The sequence below is a fragment of the Mixophyes fleayi genome, chromosome 5, assembly GCF_038048845.1.
Source record: "Mixophyes fleayi isolate aMixFle1 chromosome 5, aMixFle1.hap1, whole genome shotgun sequence".
Lineage (NCBI taxonomy): Eukaryota > Metazoa > Chordata > Amphibia > Anura > Limnodynastidae > Mixophyes > Mixophyes fleayi.
This window is the reverse complement of record NC_134406.1, coordinates 251,970,827-251,993,377: the sequence shown is the minus strand read 5'-3', so window position 1 is coordinate 251,993,377 and position 22,551 is coordinate 251,970,827.

The window sequence follows — 22,551 nt, the reverse complement described above, 5'->3', positions numbered from 1 at the left end:
GAGGATGGTGATGTGGTTATTGTAAATGAGGCACCAGGGGGGAAACAGCTGATGTCCATGGGATGAAAAAGCCCATCGTCATGCCTGGTCAGAAGACCAAAAAATGCACCTCTTCGGTCTGGAGTTATTTTTATCCAAATCCAGACAACCAATGTATGGCCATATGTAGCTTATGTAAAGCTCAAATAAGCAGGGGTAAGGATCTTGCCCACCTAGGAACATCCTCCCTTATACGTCACCTGAATAACCTTCATAGTTCAGTGGTTAGTTCAGGAACTGGGGCTAGGACCCTCATCGGTACAGGGACACCTAAATCCCGTGGTCCAGTTGGATACACACCAGCAACACCCTCCTCGTCAACTTCCTCCACAATCTCCATCAGATTCAGTCCTGCAGCCCAAGTCAGCAGCCAGACTGAGTCCTCCTCAATACGGGATTCATCCGAGGAATCCTGCAGCGGTACGCCTACTACTGCCACTGCTGCTGTTGCTGCTGTTAGTCGGTCATCTTCCCAGAGGGGAAGTCGTAAGACCGCTAAGTCTTTCACAAAACAATTGACCGTCCAACAGTCGTTTGCCATGACCACAAAATACGATAGTAGTCACCCTATTGCAAAGCGTATAACTGCGGCTGTAACTGCAATGTTGGTGTTAGACGTGCGCCCGGTGTCCGCCATCAGTGGAGTGGGATTTAGAGGGTTGATGGAGGTATTGTGGCCCCGGCACCAAATTTACTACCGGGGCCACTCCACTGTGCAGTCCATATTTAGGTGTATCAGATATTAAACAACGGTGACAGTTGATGCCCAATTTTTTAATTATATTGTGGCCTCGGTACCAAATTGTGTACCGGGGCCACCACACTACGCAGTCCAGATACTTGTTTGGTGGAATTCAGACCAGTTGAGGGTTTTATTATTATATTGTGTGGACCACTCTATCTATACCACACTACAACTCTATACCACTCTATTTCATACTTTAATTCTATTTCATACTTTAATTCTATTTCATACTTTAATTCTATTTCATACTTTAATTCTATGACTAATTACCATAAAGAGGAACAAAATAAACCAATTTTACCAAAAGTATAATATGACTTAGACTTACAAACACTACACTTGAAAGATCGTGCCTTTAAATGAAAAAGTCAGTCTTCATTGCACGACTATGTGCAACAGGGACAGTTTTTTGGGTTTACAAAGTCAAACAATAACACTTTGACCCTGTCTGTCTGGGATCTCAATGACGAATTGTCTGTACCATGTTTGGAGGAGGTATTGTGGCCCCGGTATAAAATTGGGTACCGGGGCCACCCCACTATGCAGTCCAGATACTTGTTTGGTGGAATTCTGACACGTGGAGGGTTTTTTAATTATATTGTGGCCTCGGTACCAAATTGTGTACCGGGGCCACCACACTACGCAGTCAAGATAGATAGATGCGTATTGCGTATCATAGATAAAGTACATTCAGTGGTGTGGGGCAAATTGAAAAATATTCAAAATGCACTGACATTATCAAAAACAAGAGGTTGTCACACGCTAAAACTCCAACATGTATATGATGGAGAGGATGGAGGAGCAGCCGTATGTGTAGTGTAATGCAGATCTGTTGAAGGTTTTTTATATATTTTATTGTGGTGCCCAGTGCCCACTCCTCTACGCAGTCCAGGTACATTTATTGGTGCGAATCATAAAAGTTCAGGGTTTTTAATATATATTGTGGTGACCCACTCCTCTACGCAGTCCAGGTACATTTATTGGTGCGAATCATAAAAGTTCAGGGTTTTTAAGATATTGTGGTGACCCACTCCTCTACGCAGTCCAGGTACATTTATTGGTGCGAATCATAAAAGTTCAGGGTTTTTAATATATATTGTGGTGACCCACTCCTCTACGCAGTCCAGGTACATTTATTGGTGCGAATCATAAAAGTTCAGGGTTTTTAATATATTGTGGTGACCCACTCCTCTACGCAGTCCAGGTACAATTATTGGTGCGATTCATAAAAGTTCGGGGTTTTTAAGATATTGTGGTGACCCACTCCTCTACGCAGTCCAGGTACATTTATTGGTGCGAATCATAAAAGTTCAGGGTTTTTAATATATATTGTGGTGACCCACTCCTCTACGCAGTCCAGGTACATTTATTGGTGCAAATCATAAAAGTTCAGGGTTTTTAATATATATTGTGGTGACCCACTCCTCTACGCAGTCCAGGTACATTTATTGGTGCGAATCATAAAAGTTCAGGGTTTTTAAGATATTGTGGTGACCCACTCCTCTACGCAGTCCAGGTACATTTATTGGTGCGAATCATAAAAGTTCAGGGTTTTTAATATATATTGTGGTGACCCACTCCTCTACGCAGTCCAGGTACATTTATTGGTGCGAATCATAAAAGTTCGGGGTTTTTAATATATATTGTGGTGACCCACTCCTCTACGCAGTCCAGGTACATTTATTGGTGCGAATCATAAAAGTTCAGGGTTTTTAAGATATTGTGGTGACCCACTCCTCTACGCAGTCCAGGTACATTTATTGGTGCGAATCATAAAAGTTCAGGGTTTTTAATATATATTGTGGTGACCCACTCCTCTACGCAGTCCAGGTACATTTATTGGTGCGAATCATAAAAGTTCAGGGTTTTTAATATATTGTGGTGACCCACTCCTCTACGCAGTCCAGGTACAATTATTGGTGCGATTCATAAAAGTTCGGGGTTTTTAAGATATTGTGGTGACCCACTCCTCTACGCAGTCCAGGTACATTTATTGGTGCGATTCATAAAAGTTCAGGGTTTTTAATATATTGTGGTGACCCACTCCTCTACGCAGTCCAGGTACATTTATTGGTGCGAATCATAAAAGTTCAGGGTTTTTAATATATATTGTGGTGACCCACTCCTCTACGCAGTCCAGGTACATTTATTGGTGCGAATCATAAAAGTTCAGGGTTTTTAAGATATTGTGGTGACCCACTCCTCTATGCAGTCCAGGTACAATTATTGGTGCGATTCATAAAAGTTCGGGGTTTTTAAGATATTGTGGTGACCCACTCCTCTACGCAGTCCAGGTACATTTATTGGTGCGATTCATAAAAGTTCAGGGTTTTTAATATATTGTGGTGACCCACTCCTCTACGCAGTCCAGGTACATTTATTGGTGCGAATCATAAAAGTTCAGGGTTTTTAATATATATTGTGGTGACCCACTCCTCTACGCAGTCCAGGTACATTTATTGGTGCGAATCATAAAAGTTCAGGGTTTTTAAGATATTGTGGTGACCCACTCCTCTACGCAGTCCAGGTACATTTATTGGTGCGAATCATAAAAGTTCAGGGTTTTTAATATATATTGTGGTGACCCACTCCTCTACGCAGTCCAGGTACATTTATTGGTGCGAATCATAAAAGTTCAGGGTTTTTAATATATTGTGGTGACCCACTCCTCTACGCAGTCCAGGTACAATTATTGGTGCGAATCATAAAAGTTCAGGGTTTTTAATATATATTGTGGTGACCCACTCCTCTACGCAGTCCAGGTACATTTATTGGTGCGAATCATAAAAGTTCAGGGTTTTTAAGATATTGTGGTGACCCACTCCTCTACGCAGTCCAGGTACATTTATTGGTGCGAATCATAAAAGTTCAGGGTTTTTAAGATATTGTGGTGACCCACTCCTCTACGCAGTCCAGAAAGATACCTTGTTGCAACGTTTTGGACTAATAACTAGAGATGGGCGGGTCCGGTTCTCCGAGAACCGAACCCACCCGAACTTTGGGTATCCGAGTACCGAGCTGAGCAGCTCGGTACTCTCCCGCCCATTCCGAATCCAAATCGAGGCCGAACGTCATTGTGACGTCGTCGGATCTCGGGACTCGGTTCTCGCGATACTTCAACTTTATAAATACACGCCTCCACAGCAATCCATCGCCATTTGACAGAGGGAGAGAGCAGGGTGTAGTCATAGGCTAATTAGAGCAGGGACAGAGAATACCATATTGTTCTTGCAATTGCTCTAACCAAAATCGCTAGTGCAGAGAGGAGGATAGAGGTTTATTATTTTTTCTTCATATTTGGCACTCCCCAGCGCTTTTGGGGTGTCCCCCATAATTGTGCATTAATATTTCTGGCTGTCAAAAGTCATATCTGTCAGCAGTATCTACTAAATAATTTGTAGCACACCTCAGTGTTTTTGGGGTGTCCTCCCTAATTGTGCATTAATATTTCTGGCTGTCAAAAGTCATATCTGTCAGCAGTATCTACTCAATAATTTTTAGCACTCCTCAGTGTTTTTGGGGTGTCCTCCCTAATTGTGCATTAATATTTCTGGCTGTCAAAAGTCATATCTGTCAGCAGTATCTACTCAATAATTTGTAGCACTCCTCAGTGTTTTTGGGGTGTCCTCCCTAATTGTGCATTAATATTTCTGGCTGTCAAAAGTCATATCTGTCAGCAGTATCTACTCAATAATTTTTAGCACTCCTCAGTGTTTTTGGGGTGTCCTCCCTAATTGTGCATTAATATTTCTGGCTGTCAAAAGTCATATCTGTCAGCAGTATCTACTCAATAATTTTTAGCACTCCTCAGTGTTTTTGGGGTGTCCTCCCTAATTGTGCATTAATATTTCTGGCTGTCAAAAGTCATATCTGTCAGCAGTATCTACTCAATAATTTGTAGCACTCCTCAGTGTTTTTGGGGTGTCCTCCCTAATTGTGCATTAATATTTCTGGCTGTCAAAAGTCATATCTGTCAGCAGTATCTACTCAATAATTTGTAGCACTCCTCAGTGTTTTTGGGGTGTCCTCCCTAATTGTGCATTAATATTTCTGGCTGTCAAAAGTCATATCTGTCAGCAGTATCTACTCAATAATTTGTAGCACTCCTCAGTGTTTTTGGGGTGTCCTCCCTAATTGTGCATTAATATTTCTGGCTGTCAAAAGTCATATCTGTCAGCAGTATCTACTCAATAATTTGTAGCACTCCTCAGTGTTTTTGGGGTGTCCTCCCTAATTGTGCATTAATATTTCTGGCTGTCAAAAGTCATATCTGTCAGCAGTATCTACTCAATAATTTGTAGCACTCCTCAGTGTTTTTGGGGTGTCCTCCCTAATTGTGCATTAATATTTCTGGCTGTCAAAAGTCATATCTGTCAGCAGTATCTACTCAATAATTTTTAGCACTCCTCAGTGTTTTTGGGGTGTCCTCCCTAATTGTGCATTAATATTTCTGGCTGTCAAAAGTCATATCTGTCAGCAGTATCTACTCAATAATTTTTAGCACTCCTCAGTGTTTTTGGGGTGTCCTCCCTAATTGTGCATTAATATTTCTGGCTGTCAAAAGTCATATCTGTCAGCAGTATCTACTCAATAATTTTTAGCACTCCTCAGTGTTTTTGGGGTGTCCTCCCTAATTGTGCATTAATATTTCTGGCTGTCAAAAGTCATATCTGTCAGCAGTATCTACTCAATAATTTGTAGCACTCCTCAGTGTTTTTGGGGTGTCCTCCCTAATTGTGCATTAATATTTCTGGCTGTCAAAAGTCATATCTGTCAGCAGTATCTACTCAATAATTTGTAGCACTCCTCAGTGTTTTTGGGGTGTCCTCCCTAATTGTGCATTAATATTTCTGGCTGTCAAAAGTCATATCTGTCAGCAGTATCTACTCAATAATTTTTAGCACTCCTCAGTGTTTTTGGGGTGTCCTCCCTAATTGTGCATTAATATTTCTGGCTGTCAAAAGTCATATCTGTCAGCAGTATCTACTCAATAATTTTTAGCACTCCTCAGTGTTTTTGGGGTGTCCTCCCTAATTGTGCATTAATATTTCTGGCTGTCAAAAGTCATATCTGTCAGCAGTATCTACTCAATAATTTTTAGCACTCCTCAGTGTTTTTGGGGTGTCCTCCCTAATTGTGCATTAATATTTCTGGCTGTCAAAAGTCATATCTGTCAGCAGTATCTACTCAATAATTTGTAGCACTCCTCAGTGTTTTTGGGGTGTCCTCCCTAATTGTGCATTAATATTTCTGGCTGTCAAAAGTCATATCTGTCAGCAGTATCTACTCAATAATTTGTAGCACTCCTCAGTGTTTTTGGGGTGTCCTCCCTAATTGTGCATTAATATTTCTGGCTGTCAAAAGTCATATCTGTCAGCAGTATCTACTCAATAATTTTTAGCACTCCCCAGTGGTTTGCGCTCAGAATGGATTCAAAGCAGTCCACATATGATCTAAATGAGCAACCAGGTTCTGTCACCAGTCCTGATGTTAGTGTTCCCAGTACGTCATCTGGCCAAGGCGATGTCAAACAACAGAGTGTTTTCAAATTAGTGCAAAAAACAAAAACCCAAAAAAATTTTACTGTATTGAAGCGAAAAAGAAGTGTAACTGAGCAAAAGTTAAGTGACGATAAAAAAAAAATTGCAAGCATGCCATTCTACACACGCAGTGGCAAAGAGAGAATGAGGCCTTCACCTTTGGCTATTAGTGGCAGATCCCAAAAAGTTACCCAGCCTACAATTGGTGCACAACTACTGTTACGCGTCAAAGCCGAGCTGCAAGATAACAGTGAGGCATTACAGGAGAATATTTGCTCTGATTCACAAATGACAACAATCCCTGTGGAGACTCCATCCAACAGTGGGATGTCTAATCGTGACCATTCTGTTAGTCTACCCATAAAGAAGGGCCCTTTCAGCAGTTCTGCTGATGTGTGCCTGAACAGCCCGAGTGTAGCCGGTGATACACCAAGTGAGGATGACACTTTGTCTTTAGAAGAGGATGTGGGGGAGATTTGGGTATCCGACGATGAGGATGCGGTTGATTGTGTAAGTCCTGCAGCAGTGTGGCACCAGTGGGAGCAGTTCTGGCATGTGAGGTTCTGGCACCAATATGCACTTTCCAAACACAAGCAGGGATGACGCAGGGGGCAGACCACAACAGTTTGACATCTGGGCTGGTTTGAAGGATTTGTCAAAAAAATGTGTGACCTTGACCATAATTCCAACCAATCCTACTATTAACATGCAAAGGATGGTGGAGGGCCTATCAGGGATTAAACTGTATTTTTCATAATTTTCACTAATAATGTTTGGGTGTAATATACACCCAAAGACGAGTGCTCAATTGCTAAGAGTCATTGATGGAGAGGAAGACAAGCAGGCTTGTCTGTAGAATTTGCAGGCAAATTGTGCTGCGTTATATAGGTAACACCCAAAGAGAAGAGCTCCATTGCTCCATTGCTAATTGTAATTGCTGAAATAGAAATAATAGGGCTGACAGTCTTGGTCTAAATCTGCAGTTACATTTTATTGTACCATAGCTCATTGCGAAACTGGAGAGGTGGCAGGGTTTAGTGATAATCTTCCTCCAACAATACTAATTCATCCCAATATCCCAATATCATAGAAGTCTGTGTAGTATGATGTAATTGCTGATAATGGCCTTCCAAAGGGAATGACTAGTTGATTTTAGGGCAGAGCTGTCACGGTTTTTGGGCAATTCTTTTACAGCACAGCAAATATCAAAATGTTTAGCGGACTCATCTGCATCATCACTGGGTGTCTTGGGAAAGCAATTTCTTTTATTACAAGCAGTTGCCAGAGAAACTGAAGGAGAAGACGTCCCAACAAGATGTTGATAAGTCTGGGATCCTTGCAAAGAAAATTAAGTATTTCATCTACAATTAAAATATAGTTAGCACATTTACTTTGTTTTATTGCACACTATAATTTTATGTAGCACCTTTTCAAAATCTATTATTAAGGCAATCACTTGACTCAAGCTAACTGTGTCTGCACTTTCTTCACAGGTAACTACTTCGCTGGACTAAAGTATATTCCCCTCAAATGCTAGTCTTCTTGCAGCTGCTGTATTCTCCTACATGCTGTTGCAGAAACCACAAATTGACCCTAAATGTTTATGGACACAAACAGCATCTCCTGCATGTCATTTTTCAAAAGTTCTGTAACACCAAGTTGATAGTGTGTGCAAAACAGGAAATGTGATGGAATTCAGCCCCGCTGTAATGCTGGACCAATATTGGGGTCGTAATCAGAAATGACATATCCTCAGGAGACTCCAAGCAGGATTAGCCATCTTTCAATGACATCCCTTAGTTTTTGGAACAGTTTGTCAGCTGTATGCCTCTTAGTGAAGCTGCTGATACACAGAGTAGCCTACTTCTCAAAAATGTGATGCACCTGGGTACATGCTGCTGCTGTCCATGCTGGGGAAGGCGAAAGACCAACCCAGTGGGCTTTCACAGTCATATAATCTTTTGTTTGCCCAGTTCCGCTTGTACACATATCTGTGGTTAAGTGTACAGTGGGTAGAATACCATTTTGTCACCCAATAATGACATTTTTAGGAACTTTCCGGTACAGGAGAGAATAAGCTTTTCTAGTAAAATGGTATAGTGATGACATTTGCTAACAGGGACATAACACCTCAATTAAATGTCTTAAACCAACTGTATTAATAGTGGACATTGGACACAGATCTAACGCTAGCATAGTACCCAGGGCGTCTGTGATCCGCTTTGCGACTGGGTGACAGGTTTCATTCTTGCTTCCTCTTGCAGAGGATTGTTTACTTGCCAATTGTTGGGGGGGAAGATTGCAGGTGCTGGGATGTAGATGAGAGAAGGGAGGTAGATTATGCTGGAATGCTTGTTGTTAATTTTTTTTTAACCAAAGTTTCTGATTTTCCCAACAGTTTGCCAATAACTCGCTGAAAAATGACGAAACATGGATGAGGATCCCAGATGGTTAAGGTCCCTACCTCTACTGAGTGTGGCTTTCAAAATGTTACAAATGGATCGACAACTCTTGCCAGGATTCGTGTAAAAATAATTCCACACTTAAGAGGTGGATTTTTGGTCTTATGCCCAGGCATGACAATGGCCTTTTTGTTATCACTGGCAAGAACTGCAGCAATTTTTCTTTTCAAGTGTATGAAAATCATATTGTGACATAGGAGGTGTTCAAAATTGAATAAAAAATGACTGGAAATTAGTGTTACTGAGGTTAATAATAATGTAGCTACAAAATAATACCTAAATTATGTTATTTTAGCACCAATAAATGTAATTTTTATAACAAATTGCAAAACAAAACCAAACAAAACCAAAACCAAAACCAAAACACGCAATGGCGGTTTTGCAAAACCAAAACCAAAACCAAAACACGACGGTAATCCAGATCCAAAACCGAATCCAAAACCAAAACACGGGGGTCAGTGACCATCTCTACTAATAACTATATTGTGAGGTGTTCAGAATACACTGTAAATTAGTGGAAATGCTTGTTATTGAATGTTATTGAGGTTAATAATAGCCTAGGAGTGAAAATAAGCCCAAAAACTTGATTTTTAAACTTTTTATGTTTTTTTCAAAAAAAATCCGAATCCAAAACCTTAAATCCGAACCGAGACCTTTCGTCAAGTGTTTTGCGAGACAAATCCGAACCTCAAAAATAACGAAAATCCGGATCTAAAACACAAAACACGAGACCTCAAAAGTCGCCGGTGCACATCCCTATTAATTAGTGATTTTTGTGTTTTTTTATTCAGCTTACCAGATATAATTTCATTCACACCAGCAGCTTTATTCCGTTATATATCACTGATTGGCTTTATCAGCGTGATTGTTATTATACCAATAAAAATCTGACAAATGCTTTATTCTACCCATATCCCCCGGCTGCTCTATTGCATCTACCTAAATCCCAGACACCAATACACCATCATCATAGTATTCTATTTAGAGACACATATACGGCTTGGATCCATATCAATAAGAAATACAAGAGAGATTTTAGAATTACCAGATTTCTTCTGATCTGGGGTAGCATCCAACCTAGTTTAGAAAATATGAACTCTCCCATATGGCGTGATAGAGGTATCATGCCAATCAGAGATATATTCGATCCAAGTGGCAGGCTTTATACATTTGAACAATTGCGAGAGAAAACAGGTAAACCAAACTCACATTTCTTCATGTATCTTCAGCTCCGACATTACATAACCTCGGGATCGCAGCCAACAAATACCATAGAGGAGCCATATGGCTTAGCAAATTCACTTACTTTTTTGAAGTCTTCCCTATATAGAATCAGGTACCTATAGGCAGATTTAATACGGACACAACTTACAATTCCCTGGAAACGAACTTTTGAAGCATGGCAAATATATTTTAACTTGTCACTTTGAATCTATCTGGAAATCACTAACTACTGCTCGCCTCCAGGAAATACATTTAAAGGTGATTCATAGAGCTTATATATCCCACAGGCTAGATGTCGCTTTATGGTTGAAGGGGAAACACAGTTCTGTCCAAAGTGTAAAACCTAAAATACAGACTGGCTGCACAACTTTTGGGACTGCAGAAAGGTTAACAAATATTGGTATAAAATTGTTGATTTTATTAATTATAGTTTCAAGATATATGTTACCTTGGCTGCAGAACCACTTAGATAGCGGAATAAATTTTTGTTACAAAATGGGGCTTATATATTGAATCAATAGAACCTTCAGGTTAACAAAACATCTTTAAATTATTTGAACTTACTACTTGGCACCTACTCAGGCAATTAAGTTAACTCAGATTAGCAAATGACATACCTAAACATTCTAAAAATTTGATAAACGCTGTCCCAACATCCCCCCCACCCGGCTCTTTTTATGTTCCTCGGTGATAATGAACACCTTTGGATTGACAAGGGGCTGACCTACACCCCCTCACTCCTTTCACAAATATAGACAACTAGCGATTCTATGTTTGTATCCCCTTAATAATAATAATTGTTGTTACTGGACAGTTGCATCTACAAATAAATATTCATAAGGTTACTTACACCTTTTCATAACAAAATCAGTACAATTAGTTTGGTTGTGATGACATTTGATGTTGTATACTTGTGTCAAAATGTTCTGAAACCTCCAACTGTATTTGGATTTATTGGTGTATGTAACTGATATTGTACACAATGTCCTGTTGACACTGGTTTTCTTTTTCAATAAAAATAGTTTTTAAAAAAAGAAAGAAATGGGACCACTATGCTTTATTTACTTATTACTATGGAGATATTTTAATAGTATTTATTCAGTGCAGTGTCTGTATGTATGTGGCAGTGCAATATTTGTATTCCTGTGTCAGTTCAGTGTCAAAATTTCTGTGCCAGTACAGTCTATACTTCTGTGTCAGAGAGTAACAGGACAAGGTGGCGCACAAATCTTTAAAGGTAACAAACCGGCACCGTTTGGCAGATGTTGGGTGCCAAGCATCTGGTCCTACTTTTGTCATTCCCTGGAGAAAAGAGGGACACCTCCCACACTACAGAGAGGCGGGAATGCCCCCCCAAGAGGAGTAAATACAACACTTCTGTGAAAAGAAAGATTTTAATACTCTCAGTAATCTTGTACAATTCCCTTTAAATATTTATATTCTTTACCCAGTCGTGTTATTCTTATTCAAATATTCCTCCCAATGTGGGTCCTTTACTGAGATTTATTCTGCAATGAATATTTCTACCAGTCTCCAAATAAGCTTTTTCTGTAACAATATTGGAGCAGCCCATATTATGTAAAGACCTATCCTACTTGAAGTAAATTTTAAAACGAGATGCAAGGGTCATGAAGGTTACAATACAAAAGGGTCTATTTATTATGAGGTGACAGTCATGTATCACTGCAAATTGCACCAATACATAGTGAAGTATATTTAAAATGCCATGGCTGCTCTGGGGGCCCCGTTGAAGACCCCCGTCCTCCACACTCTCCCCTATCTCTCTCTCTCCCACTCTCTCCCTCTTTCCCTCCCTCTCTCTTCTATCTCTCTCTTCCACTCTCTCTCTCTCTTCCCCTCTCTTCCCCTCACTCTCTCTCCCTCTCTCACCCCTCTCTTCCCCTCACTCTCTCTTCCTCTCTCACCCCCTCTCTTCCCCTCACTCTCTCTCCCTCTCTCACCCCTCTCTTCCCCTCACTCTCTCTTCCTCTCTCACCCCCTCTCTTCCCCTCACTCTCTCTCCCTCTCTCACCCCTCTCTTCCCCTCACTCTCTCTCCCTCTCTCACCCCTCTCTTCCCCTCACTCTCTCTCCCTCTCTCACCCCTCTCTTTCCCTCACTCTCCTATCTCTCTCTCACCCCTCTTTTCCCCTCCCTCTCTCTCCCTCTCTCACCCCTCTCTTTCCCTCACTCTCCTATCTCTCTCTCCCTCCTCTCTTTCTCTCACTCTCCAATGTCTCTATCTCTATGCTATTCTTGGTAAATTTACATTCTAACTTTTTGCTATTTGAAAACTTATTTCAACATTATGTTGCAGACTAATAAGGCATTAAGAGATGCTTCTCTAGCTGTGATGAATAGTTCTATAATTATACAGCAAAGTTATTATTTGAAGGATTTCCATTACAAAATGACCCAACACAAATGTGTTACTTTCTAATTCCACAGCATCTTCTTCTGTTTAGATATGAATGGTTTCAGAAACTAAATGCAAAATGCAGAATTCATTTAAATAATTCCAATTTTAATAATATTTTAGACATACTTTTCCGACAGATTTGTGACTTTTGAAAAAAACGGTTGTTGTTTTTTTATTTGTTGAAAAATTGACTTTTCCAATAAAGTTAAACTTAATATTGATTTCTAAAGAAGGTTTTAATTAGCACTGAGCGTTTTTCATATTTTTAATGTAGATTTTAGCCTTATTGGGCAGTGAAATGAAGCCATCACTTTATTATTTCTAGTAAGTTCCAGTTATTATTCACGAGTTTCAATTTCTATGAAATATTTAAATACACAGTTTTCTTTACTCACAAAGAAGCTTATAAAAATAAAAGGCTAGTTGTGATGCAACGGGTTTGATAACACTTTAACCAGCTTGTCCCTTGTTTCTCACATTATGTGGATTATAACAAGTACTTTTTATAGCCCTTGCTTTTGTTCCCCAGCTCAACAGAGTACAACTGCAGTGTCTAATTACATGTGTAGCTCATTGTAAATATGTATATTGGTTATTGTATATTGTTGATGTGGCAATGAGGTTGTTATTCATAGTCCTTAAAGTGAATCCAGGGGGATTATGGGTAGGGATCAGGTTGCAAGATATTGGTGAGGGGGGAGGCTAATTAGTATCCATTGTTTTCACTAGACTACTCCAGACGTTTGGTCTATAATCTGGCCGGTGAGGTTCTGTGGAAGTACAGCTCATCTCCACTCCCCTCTCCAACCCCCCTAGTCCAGGACTCACCAATGTTTAACAAGGAGAGGCCCAGAGGTTTGCCCAGGGAGGGGGGAAATTTGACACAAGATATAAGGAGCCACTCCAGGAGGGGGGGGGGAGGAGATATTCATTCTGAGATTTGATTCATGGAAGGTGCAGTGTAGCTTTTTTTTGAGTTTTCGTTCTCTACCAATGGACTACAGCTGAAGCTAAGAGAATAACTCCATGGGTCTTTAAATCAGGACATCTAGGTGACTGTAGCTTCTTAAGCTATTGGGGTAAGGGACAGATGATGTGGTAAACCTGTCTGGAATTTATTTACTGTGTGTACATAATAATCTAGTGATTGTTTTTATTACAATAAATGTATTGCTTTACTTTCCAACTGCATTTTCCGGAGTGACTAATAAGAACCTTAGAAGGTACTGGGTAGGCTTCCCTGGCCTAGGAAGGCACCCGTAGATGGCCACCCAGAGTGAAGTGGATAGAATTGGGCCAGAAAACCCGGTATGTTCACACTTGTTATTACCTGTCAGGGATAGAACACCAGATAATGATTTGAAGAAAATAACCAGAATAAGTTGCAGAACATTAGTTAGACACCTCTGGTAAAGTCTGAGAATCTGAGAGCCATCTCATCTTTAGATAGTCTGCACATAGTATGCAAAAGTACCAGGGAAAGGCTCAACATGTGTGGGACTTTGGAATATAGTTTGCAAAACCTCACCTATACTGTATTTTCTATTTGATCTATCCAAAATAGGAATTGCCCTTAAGGTCATTATGATGCTGCTGGATTTCAGGCACATTTTACAAAGATGTTGAACCCGTGTAAGAAACGAGTGAACCTGTCATGGTAGCATCAGAAAAGCCTCCTATGACATAAATTTGTGATTACTAAATTAGGAATACCTGATAAGCTCACAGGTAAAGAGCCTGTTTTCAAAAGAGAAGATGAAATTATGCCTCTTGGAGCACTTGGTTCAACCATTTTGTTGCTCTTATACAATGTCAGGACTCTGCTGTTTGTATTACTACTGCAGTACCCTTGTTTTGCCAGAGGTGCTGCTCTTGTGTACCTTTGGACAAATTTGCACTTCACCTGCAGGAGTTAACCTAATCCTCTTGATTTATCCCCTGCACCTGCCTCACTGATTATATTTTACACCTCAAACCTTGCACCTTGCTGGTCATTGATTGTATTCCATATGCTGTGCCTTTGACATGCTGCATACGAGTCTTTAGTTTCTATGTATCCTTGGCTCTACCTGTTGCCATTATTTCAAACTCACAGCTTGCCTAAAATTCTTCCAGCATCTAGTTCTGAGCAATCGACTGTGTCTAGATATCCTCTGCATTGTAAGTGTTCTGCTTTTCCAGCATTTACCTGCTGTTGAGTGAACTTTTCAGAGACTCTTTGTTCTTATCCAGACACATCCAGATTGTGATTTTGTTTATATCCTGCTATACCTGGATTGAGTTTTCGTTTAAGCCGTGCACCATCTTCAGCCTCAGGGCTCCATTATTCTTGCAAATGAGTGTTTGTACTACAATCATCAGATATATCTTTCACCTACTCCTGACTCCTCTGCAAATCATTACAAGCACACAGTTAATCATAACATACCATTTAAAATGGAAGGTTATTCAGCTCTCAGAACTAAGGCAGGTGTTTGGTGTGTTTTAAAAGCGTTGCTCAGTATAGGGTGGGAATTTTGGGATGAGGCAAATTTGCTACTGTTGTGTTACCAAAAAGTAGACTGAGATGTTAAATAGATAGAATGCACTCTGTTAACTTGTGTTGTTCTGATGTCCCATGCCACAAAGAAAGTAGTGTGTTAGTCCTTAGTACAAAGGACTAATGTTAGTAAATCCAGTTCAGTATTGATATTAATGTCCTGTGATTACAGTACAAACTGTGTCCTTGGTTCCTGGAGCTTTTTTCCTCTGTTCCATTCGTGAGTGTATAGTATGTAACTCAGAGGTCAAGGAATAAACAGAAGAGCAGAGAATGGCACATGTAAAGGCTTACCAGTTATGATGTCATGATTCTTGATTAGGTGTTCAAATCCTCGGTCAGCTGTGGAGGTTTAGTGTTCTGCTGGAAGTTGCTGAGTAAACAATGTCCATAATTCTAGAATGCGTGTTTCCGTAATCTTCAACGCGTTTCATCCGTATCAACGACTTTCTCAAGGGAATACAATTGTGTCCGAGGTTTGTTCTTTATATACATGTTCAGCTCAATCATTAAGATTATAATGTTCAAGTGTGTAGTAATTATCCTAGGAAATGGCTGCTATGTTAATTGTGTAATTGAATGATGGGTACAGGTGTTCTCAGCTCGTTTATTTAATTTATTTTTCCTTTCAGGCATATAGAATAATTAGTATAATGAATGTCTATTTGGTTGCTATTTGTGTCTAATCTATAGACTGAAAACTAGTTTAGAAACAAAATTAAATCGAGGTTAAATTTGTCTGCCTGGAGATTGCTGCATGATGTAATCACAAGCTCGTAAGTTTAGTTGGTATGGTTGCCTGGTTGTAGTTTTTAATCGTGATTGTATTATTATTATTATTATCATTTATTTGTTGGGCGCCACAAGGTTTCCGCAGCGCCTTACATAGTACAAACAGTAGACCATACAGGGTGAAACATTACAGAACAATAAACACAAAGTACCAATGCTTCAGAAACTCCCGGCAGACATATGGAGTAAATACGGAGCAGAAGAGTCGGTATGGAGACAGGAGAGGAGAGGGGACCTGCTCATGCGAGCTTACATCCTAAGGGAAGGTGGACAAAAAGGCACGAAAGGGAGGCAGTGATACAAGGGAGAAAAAGGGACAGGGGAGAGGGGGAGAACTGCAGAGTAGATGAGGGGTTAAGTGGATGGTTGGAAGGCTTTCAGGAACAGGTGAGTTTTGAGTGCCCGTTTGAAGGAGCATAGATTGGGTGCGAGATGGATGGAGCGAGGGAGGTCATTCCAGTGCAGGGGGGCAGCGGGGGAGAAGTCTTGGATTCTGTAGTGGGAAGAGGTAATTAGAATTGAGGAGATGCGACGGTTGTTTGCCGAGCGCAGGGAGTGGGCAGGAGTGTGGATGGTGAGGAGGTTAGAGATGTAGGGGGCAGTAGACTGGGAGAGAGCTTTGTAAGTGGTAGTAAGGAGGTTAAAGAGGATTCTGTAGGGGAAAGGGAGCCAGTGTAAGGCATGGTAGAGAGGGGAGGCAGAGGAGGAGCGGCGTGAGAGAAAGATGAGTCTAGCAGCCGCATTAAGTACAGATCGGAGGGGGGCAAGAAGGGAGAGGGGGAGGCCAGTGAGGAAAAAGTTGCAGTAGTCAAGGCGGGAGATGATGAGTGCATGGATGATAGTTTTGGTGGCGTCTTGTGAGAGGAAGGGTTGGATGCGGGCAATGTTGCGCAGTTGGAAGCGACAGGCTTGAGCAAGGGATTGGATGTGGGGGGTAAAAGAGAGAGAGAGGAGTCAAGGGTGACACCTAGGCAACGGAGTTGGGTGACAGAGGAGATGGTAGTGTTATTAACAACGATAGAGAGGTTTTGGTGGGAGGGGAGTCTGGAGGGAGGAAAGACAATGAGTTCAGTCTTAGAGATGTTAATTTTGAGAAAGTGTGAGGACATCCAGGAGGAGATGGCAGAGAGGCAGTCAGATACGCGAGAGAGGAGGGTGGGAGAGAGGTCAGGAGAAGAGATGTAGAGTTGAATGTCGTCAGCATAAAGGTGATACTGAAGACCAAAGGAGGAGATGAGCGCACCAAGGGAGGAAGTGTAGAGTGAAAAGAGAAGGGGGCCGAGAACAGAGCCCTGGGGGACTCCTACTTGGAGGGGGAATGGGGCAGAGGAAGAGCCAGAGGTGGAGACAGAGAAGGTGCGGTTGGCGAGGTAAGAGCAGAACCAGGCGTGGACGGAACCAGAGAGGCCAAGAGAGAGAAGAGTTTGCAGAAGGAGGGGGTGGTCCACGGTGTCAAAGGCCACTGAGAGGTCAAGGAGGATAAGTAAGGAGAAGTGCCCTCTGGATTTGGCTGATAGGAGATCATTGGTAACCTTGGCCAGGGCAGTTTCAGTGGAGTGGAGGGGGCGGTACCCAGATTGGAGAGGGTCAAGGAGGGAATTGCCCACGAGGTATCTGGCAAGATGACAGCAGACTAACCGCTCAAGTAGTTTGGAGGCGTAGAGGAGAAGTGAGATGGGGCGATAGTTGGCGACGGAGGTGGGTTCAAGGTTTTTTGAGGATAGGAGAGATAAAAGCGTGTTTAAATGAGGAGGGTACTACACCAGAGGAGAGTAATAGGTTGAAGAGGTGTGCCAGGTAGGAGCAGGCAGTGGGAGAGAGAGAGCGAAGGAGGTAAGAGGGGATGGGATCAAGAGGACAAGTGGAGGGTGGAGAGGAAAGAATAAGGGAGTGAACTTCTTTGCCTGATATGGGGTAGAAGGAGCACCAGAGTTGTTTGTTAAAGAGGGGTGGAGCAATGAGGGCAGCGGGAGAGGGGTTGGAGGAGGAAATGTTAAGTCTGATGGCTTCAATTTTGGAAGACAAAAAAGTGGTGAAGTCAGCAGCGGAGAGGGAAAGAGGGACCGGCAGGGGGGGGGAGAGAGGAGGGAGTTAAAAGTGGCGAAAAGACAGCGGGGATTAGAAGACTGAGAAGAAATGAGGGATTTAAAGAAGGTTTGTTTAGCAAGGGAGAGGGCAGAGCAGAATGAGGAGAGGATAAATTTAAAGTGAAGGAAGTCAGCCGGGGAGCGAGATTTCCTCCAGAGGCGTTCCGCAGTGCGAGAGCACTTTTTGAGGAATCGGGTGAGTTTGGAGTGCCATGGTTGGGGGATGAGACGGCGTCGGCGGATGGGAGAGGCAGGGGCGACAGCGTCCAGGGCAGTAGTGAGGGAGTGGTTGTAGAGACAGGACCCCTGGTCGGGGCAGGCCAGGGAGGGAAGGGGAGAAAGGAGAGAATCAAGAGAGGAGGAGAAAGAGATGGGGTCAATCGTTTCCAGGTTGCGTCTGGTGAGGGTGGCTTTGGGCGGGGAAGGAGCAGGGGAGGAGGACAGAGTGAAAGAGAGGAGATGGTGGTCAGAGAGGGGGAAGGGAGAGTTGGAGAAATCAGAGAGATCGTAGATTGTAAGCTCTTAAGTACAGGGCCCTACTTTTTTTTTCCCCTTATAATTTTAACACCACTCTCTGCCCTCTTCTTTGTGTATTATTTTTTTCTTTTGTATGGTGATGTGCCATTATTATGTACTAAAAATACACGCAGATGGATGCATCCATATATATCAAAGCAGATATTTGTTTGGTTGACTCTATTTTAACTCTTTCATGACCAAGACACATTTTTAACCTTTTTGAAACTGTAAGTGCTGGTGTAATGACAATGGGGCTGATACTGAGTTACACGCATATGCGCTAAAAAAAAATCTGTTGACATCAAAAGCAAATGAAATAACGTATGATAAGTATGAGTCATCTCAAGATGCATTCAGGTTTGCACCAGTAGCTTATGTGCCAGGTTTATGTTAGATACACTTACACAAATCCAAATTATGTCCACAAAATCATATACTATAGGCATGAGAATGAAGAAGCACTATACAGTTTAATCTGAATCAGCCAATCAGAAGAGGCTAGCTAGGGTTGGCGACTGTCATCCTCATCAGTGTATATTTACAACAGCCCTTGAGACACCAGAAGGTGATACTGCTATTCACAGGCAAATTTGCTCCTCCGTGTGTGTGTGTCTGTTTATGTTCACAATTATGCACATCCCTTCCCTCGCCCATTTCGCCTTGCCCAGAGGCGCAAGTGTATACGGGACAAATTTGCGTATTTCTTACTAAGCCAATGGGCGTACACTCAAAGCATCATGAGCCCTGATAAATCTATATTCCTTTTAAGTAAATTAGGTCATTTCTGAAGTTCAAAACAACAGGTTGTCAGTGCAGAGCATCCTAATTTTGCATACGAGGCATTGCCCAGACTTAACGGCTTCCCAAAAAAAAAGCCTCGTTCCTGGAGGCATAGCAATTTGTAAGGCAGAAGGGATAGAGAGAGCACATTTTTAAGGGTGTTCATTGTGGTGCATGAAGGATGGGCATTTCCAAAATGGCTTCAGTTTGGCACCAGCTAAGAGCTGGCAGTTTTCGGGTCTTGCCCAATAGTTTTAATGGGACCATTTGATACTGAATGCTTAGAAATGCAAAGATGTGCACATGTCGATGCTATAAAAGTTCAAACACACACACACACACACACACACACACACACACACACACACACACACACACACACACACACACACACAATTACCACATGTAATAAAGCTAGTCCCAATGTCCCAAAAAAGGCAAAACGGAGCAGTATTTTATGAGAAAAATTTAAACCTTTTTCTTTTATCAATAGGACTGGGGTACTAAAGTGGTCGGAGGTTGGACATTTACACATTTGCACAGTGTGCCTCTTCCATATCTCTGTATACCTAGGCGCACCGCTAGGTTGTGAAGACATCTCCTGAGAGCCAAGAGTTGGCGCATTCTTTGAGTTCCGCTGAGCAGACCATCCAGGCCAGCAGGGCAAAACCAATGCGCTTTGTGGTGGGCATCAGTAAGAAAACAGCACACAGGTTTAAGGTCCTGTTAAAAACACTACACAGAAATCTCTACAGAGGTTCGAAAAGCCTTAAGGTAAATTTATCAAGTTGCGGTTTTGAAAAAGTGGAGATGTTGCCTATAGCAACCAATCAGATTCTAGTTATCATTTATTTAGTACATTCTACAAATTTGACAGCTAGAATCTGATTGGTTGCTATGGGCAACATCTCCACTTTTTCAAAACCGCAGCTTGATAAATTTACCCCCTAGTCTCAGTCTGCTAAAACTCTCCTGTTCCTGAAAAATGGAGAGAGTATTTCTGAGAGGGATAATGTGGCTGCAATATAATTTGAGAAGAATCCATTCATAACAATTGTCTGTTCTCTTTTCTTTCCGGCAATTCATACATATCCTAGCTGAAATGATCCTTTCTCTAATAATCTTGTTACTTTTATTGGCAGTGTTTAAGGTTCTTGCAACAGACTATAGTGCAGTAATTTGCATTTCATTGGCTAATTAGTAAATAGAAAGAATGGGAACTATTCATGGAAGTTACTTATGTCTGAGAAAAATCATATTGATCTGGTTGGTGGAGCCTGACTAGAGAGGAAACTGACCACATCTGAGCTGAGCTCCCAAGGCACCTGAGGCTTTAAAGCACTTATCAAAGGCAATTTGTTACTTGGGCTAAAGACGTTGCATCTGCTCTCTAGTATAATGAGGCCAAAAGTCTGTGCTTCAGAGCAAAGAAGAGATAAAACTGACTTTTTAAAGAAAGTGGAATCCGGCCCTAACAGTTCAGATTCCAACAGTTAGGCACCACTGGTAGCTGCACACGAATGACAGACGCCAATGACTGCTTTATTATTGGTGCCTTACAATAGCCACACGCACTTTCACCAGCAGCTACAATTATTATTCCACTACCTCATGCATGAATTGTTCCCCACCACTTAAGCTGGGTACACACTACAGAAATTTTGACCAACTTTTTATGCCGAGCGATTTTACATGCGATCGATGGTCCGATCGCTCGGTCCATGGACTGCATACACACTAGTCTTGTTTAGGACGATAAAGGGAAGAGCGAACGTCCCTTTAGCGACTTTTTACAGCCATGTTGTTGTGAGCAATGACTGTAATTTCGTACTCACTGTTGTGGATCGGTCGGAAGTTTATACACACACTACACAGCGGAAACGAGATTGGAACGAAAATATTAAACGGTACGACCAACCAAATGAGGCGACAATCGTCCATTTGGACAGACTTTCGACCATCGTGTCACTGCACACACTGACCCGACTTTTGAACGAGCGGTCGTATGTCGGCTGTTTGAGCCGATTATTGGACGAAAACAGTGTAGTGTGTACTCAGCTTAACAGATTGTAAATTTAGTTGGACAGGGGCATCTTTACCTCTGTTTCATGTCATTGTATGGAATTAGTGTAACATCTGCTGCTGAGCAGAAATTAAAAATAAATATAGAAGCCGACGTTGGCTGGGACTACATATCCCAGAGTCCCCTGCAGCAGGAAAGATATTGCCCAATCGCACAAGAACAGACAAGGAAGCGTGTCAGTTACAGTGGAGTAATAAGTGAAAACAAGAAAGACATGAAAACAAATGGTATGGAGGATCCTGCTCATTATAGAGCTTTCATTCTAAGTGGAAGAGGGCACAGCTTAAACAAGAATAGCTAGTGTGGCCCAGAGTGAATATTGGGATAGTTGTGAGGGTGCATTAGTGTGAATAATGTTATCGAGGATAAGGTCACCTCTAAAAAAGAGATGGGCTTTCAAAGAGCGTCTAAATTTTTGATGTCTGCGAGAAAATCTGATTGAGCGTGGTAGAGAATTCCATAAGTGGGGAGCAGCACGGGAGAAGTCTTATAGGCGGGAATGAGAGGTGGTTACCAGAGACGAGACAAGGTGCAGGTCAGAAGTAGATATAAGAGAGCGGGAGGAAGAGTATTTTGATATGAGATTTGAGATGTATGCAGGGGTAGTGTTGTTGAGGGCTTTGTAGGTAAGGGTGAGTAATTCGAATTTGATTCTGGAGGACACAGGGACAAGTATATAGATTTGCAAAGTGGTGCAGCAGATGTGAGCGGTGAGAGAGGAAGGTGAGTCTTGCAGCAGCATTTAGGATGGATTGAAGTGTGGATATGTGCGTGTCAGGAATGCCAGATAACAGGAGGTTGCAATAGTCAAGACAGGAGATGATGAGAGAATGGATAAAAGTTTTGGAAGGGTTTTTGACCTACTTTCCTCAGTTGACTGAGGAACTGTTGTTGAAGGTGTTAGCTACCTCGATTAAACTTTTTCTGGTCTCCACATACACTGAAATGTTCCTTAATATTTTCCACAGAGGATACCTATTACCACATCGCAGACATACAATTGGTCTCTCTGATGATTCTAGATGCCCTAAATGTTATGAATCTCAGGCCAATCTATATCACTGTCTTTGGGCCTGTCTTGTAATTAAGGCCTTCTGGACTCGCATATGGAGATTCGCAATGACAGATTTTGTGAATTATTTACCACTTGCTCCTGAGTGGGCAATATTCGGCGTACCTCCCCTGACACACCGATCACTGCAGGGGGAAGAAGACTGCTGATGGCAATCTCTGCTGCACCCGGAAAAACATTCTCCATATGTGGATACAGAACTCCCCTCTTACTCTAGATCTGCTCAAGGAGAAAATGTTATTTCTCCTGTG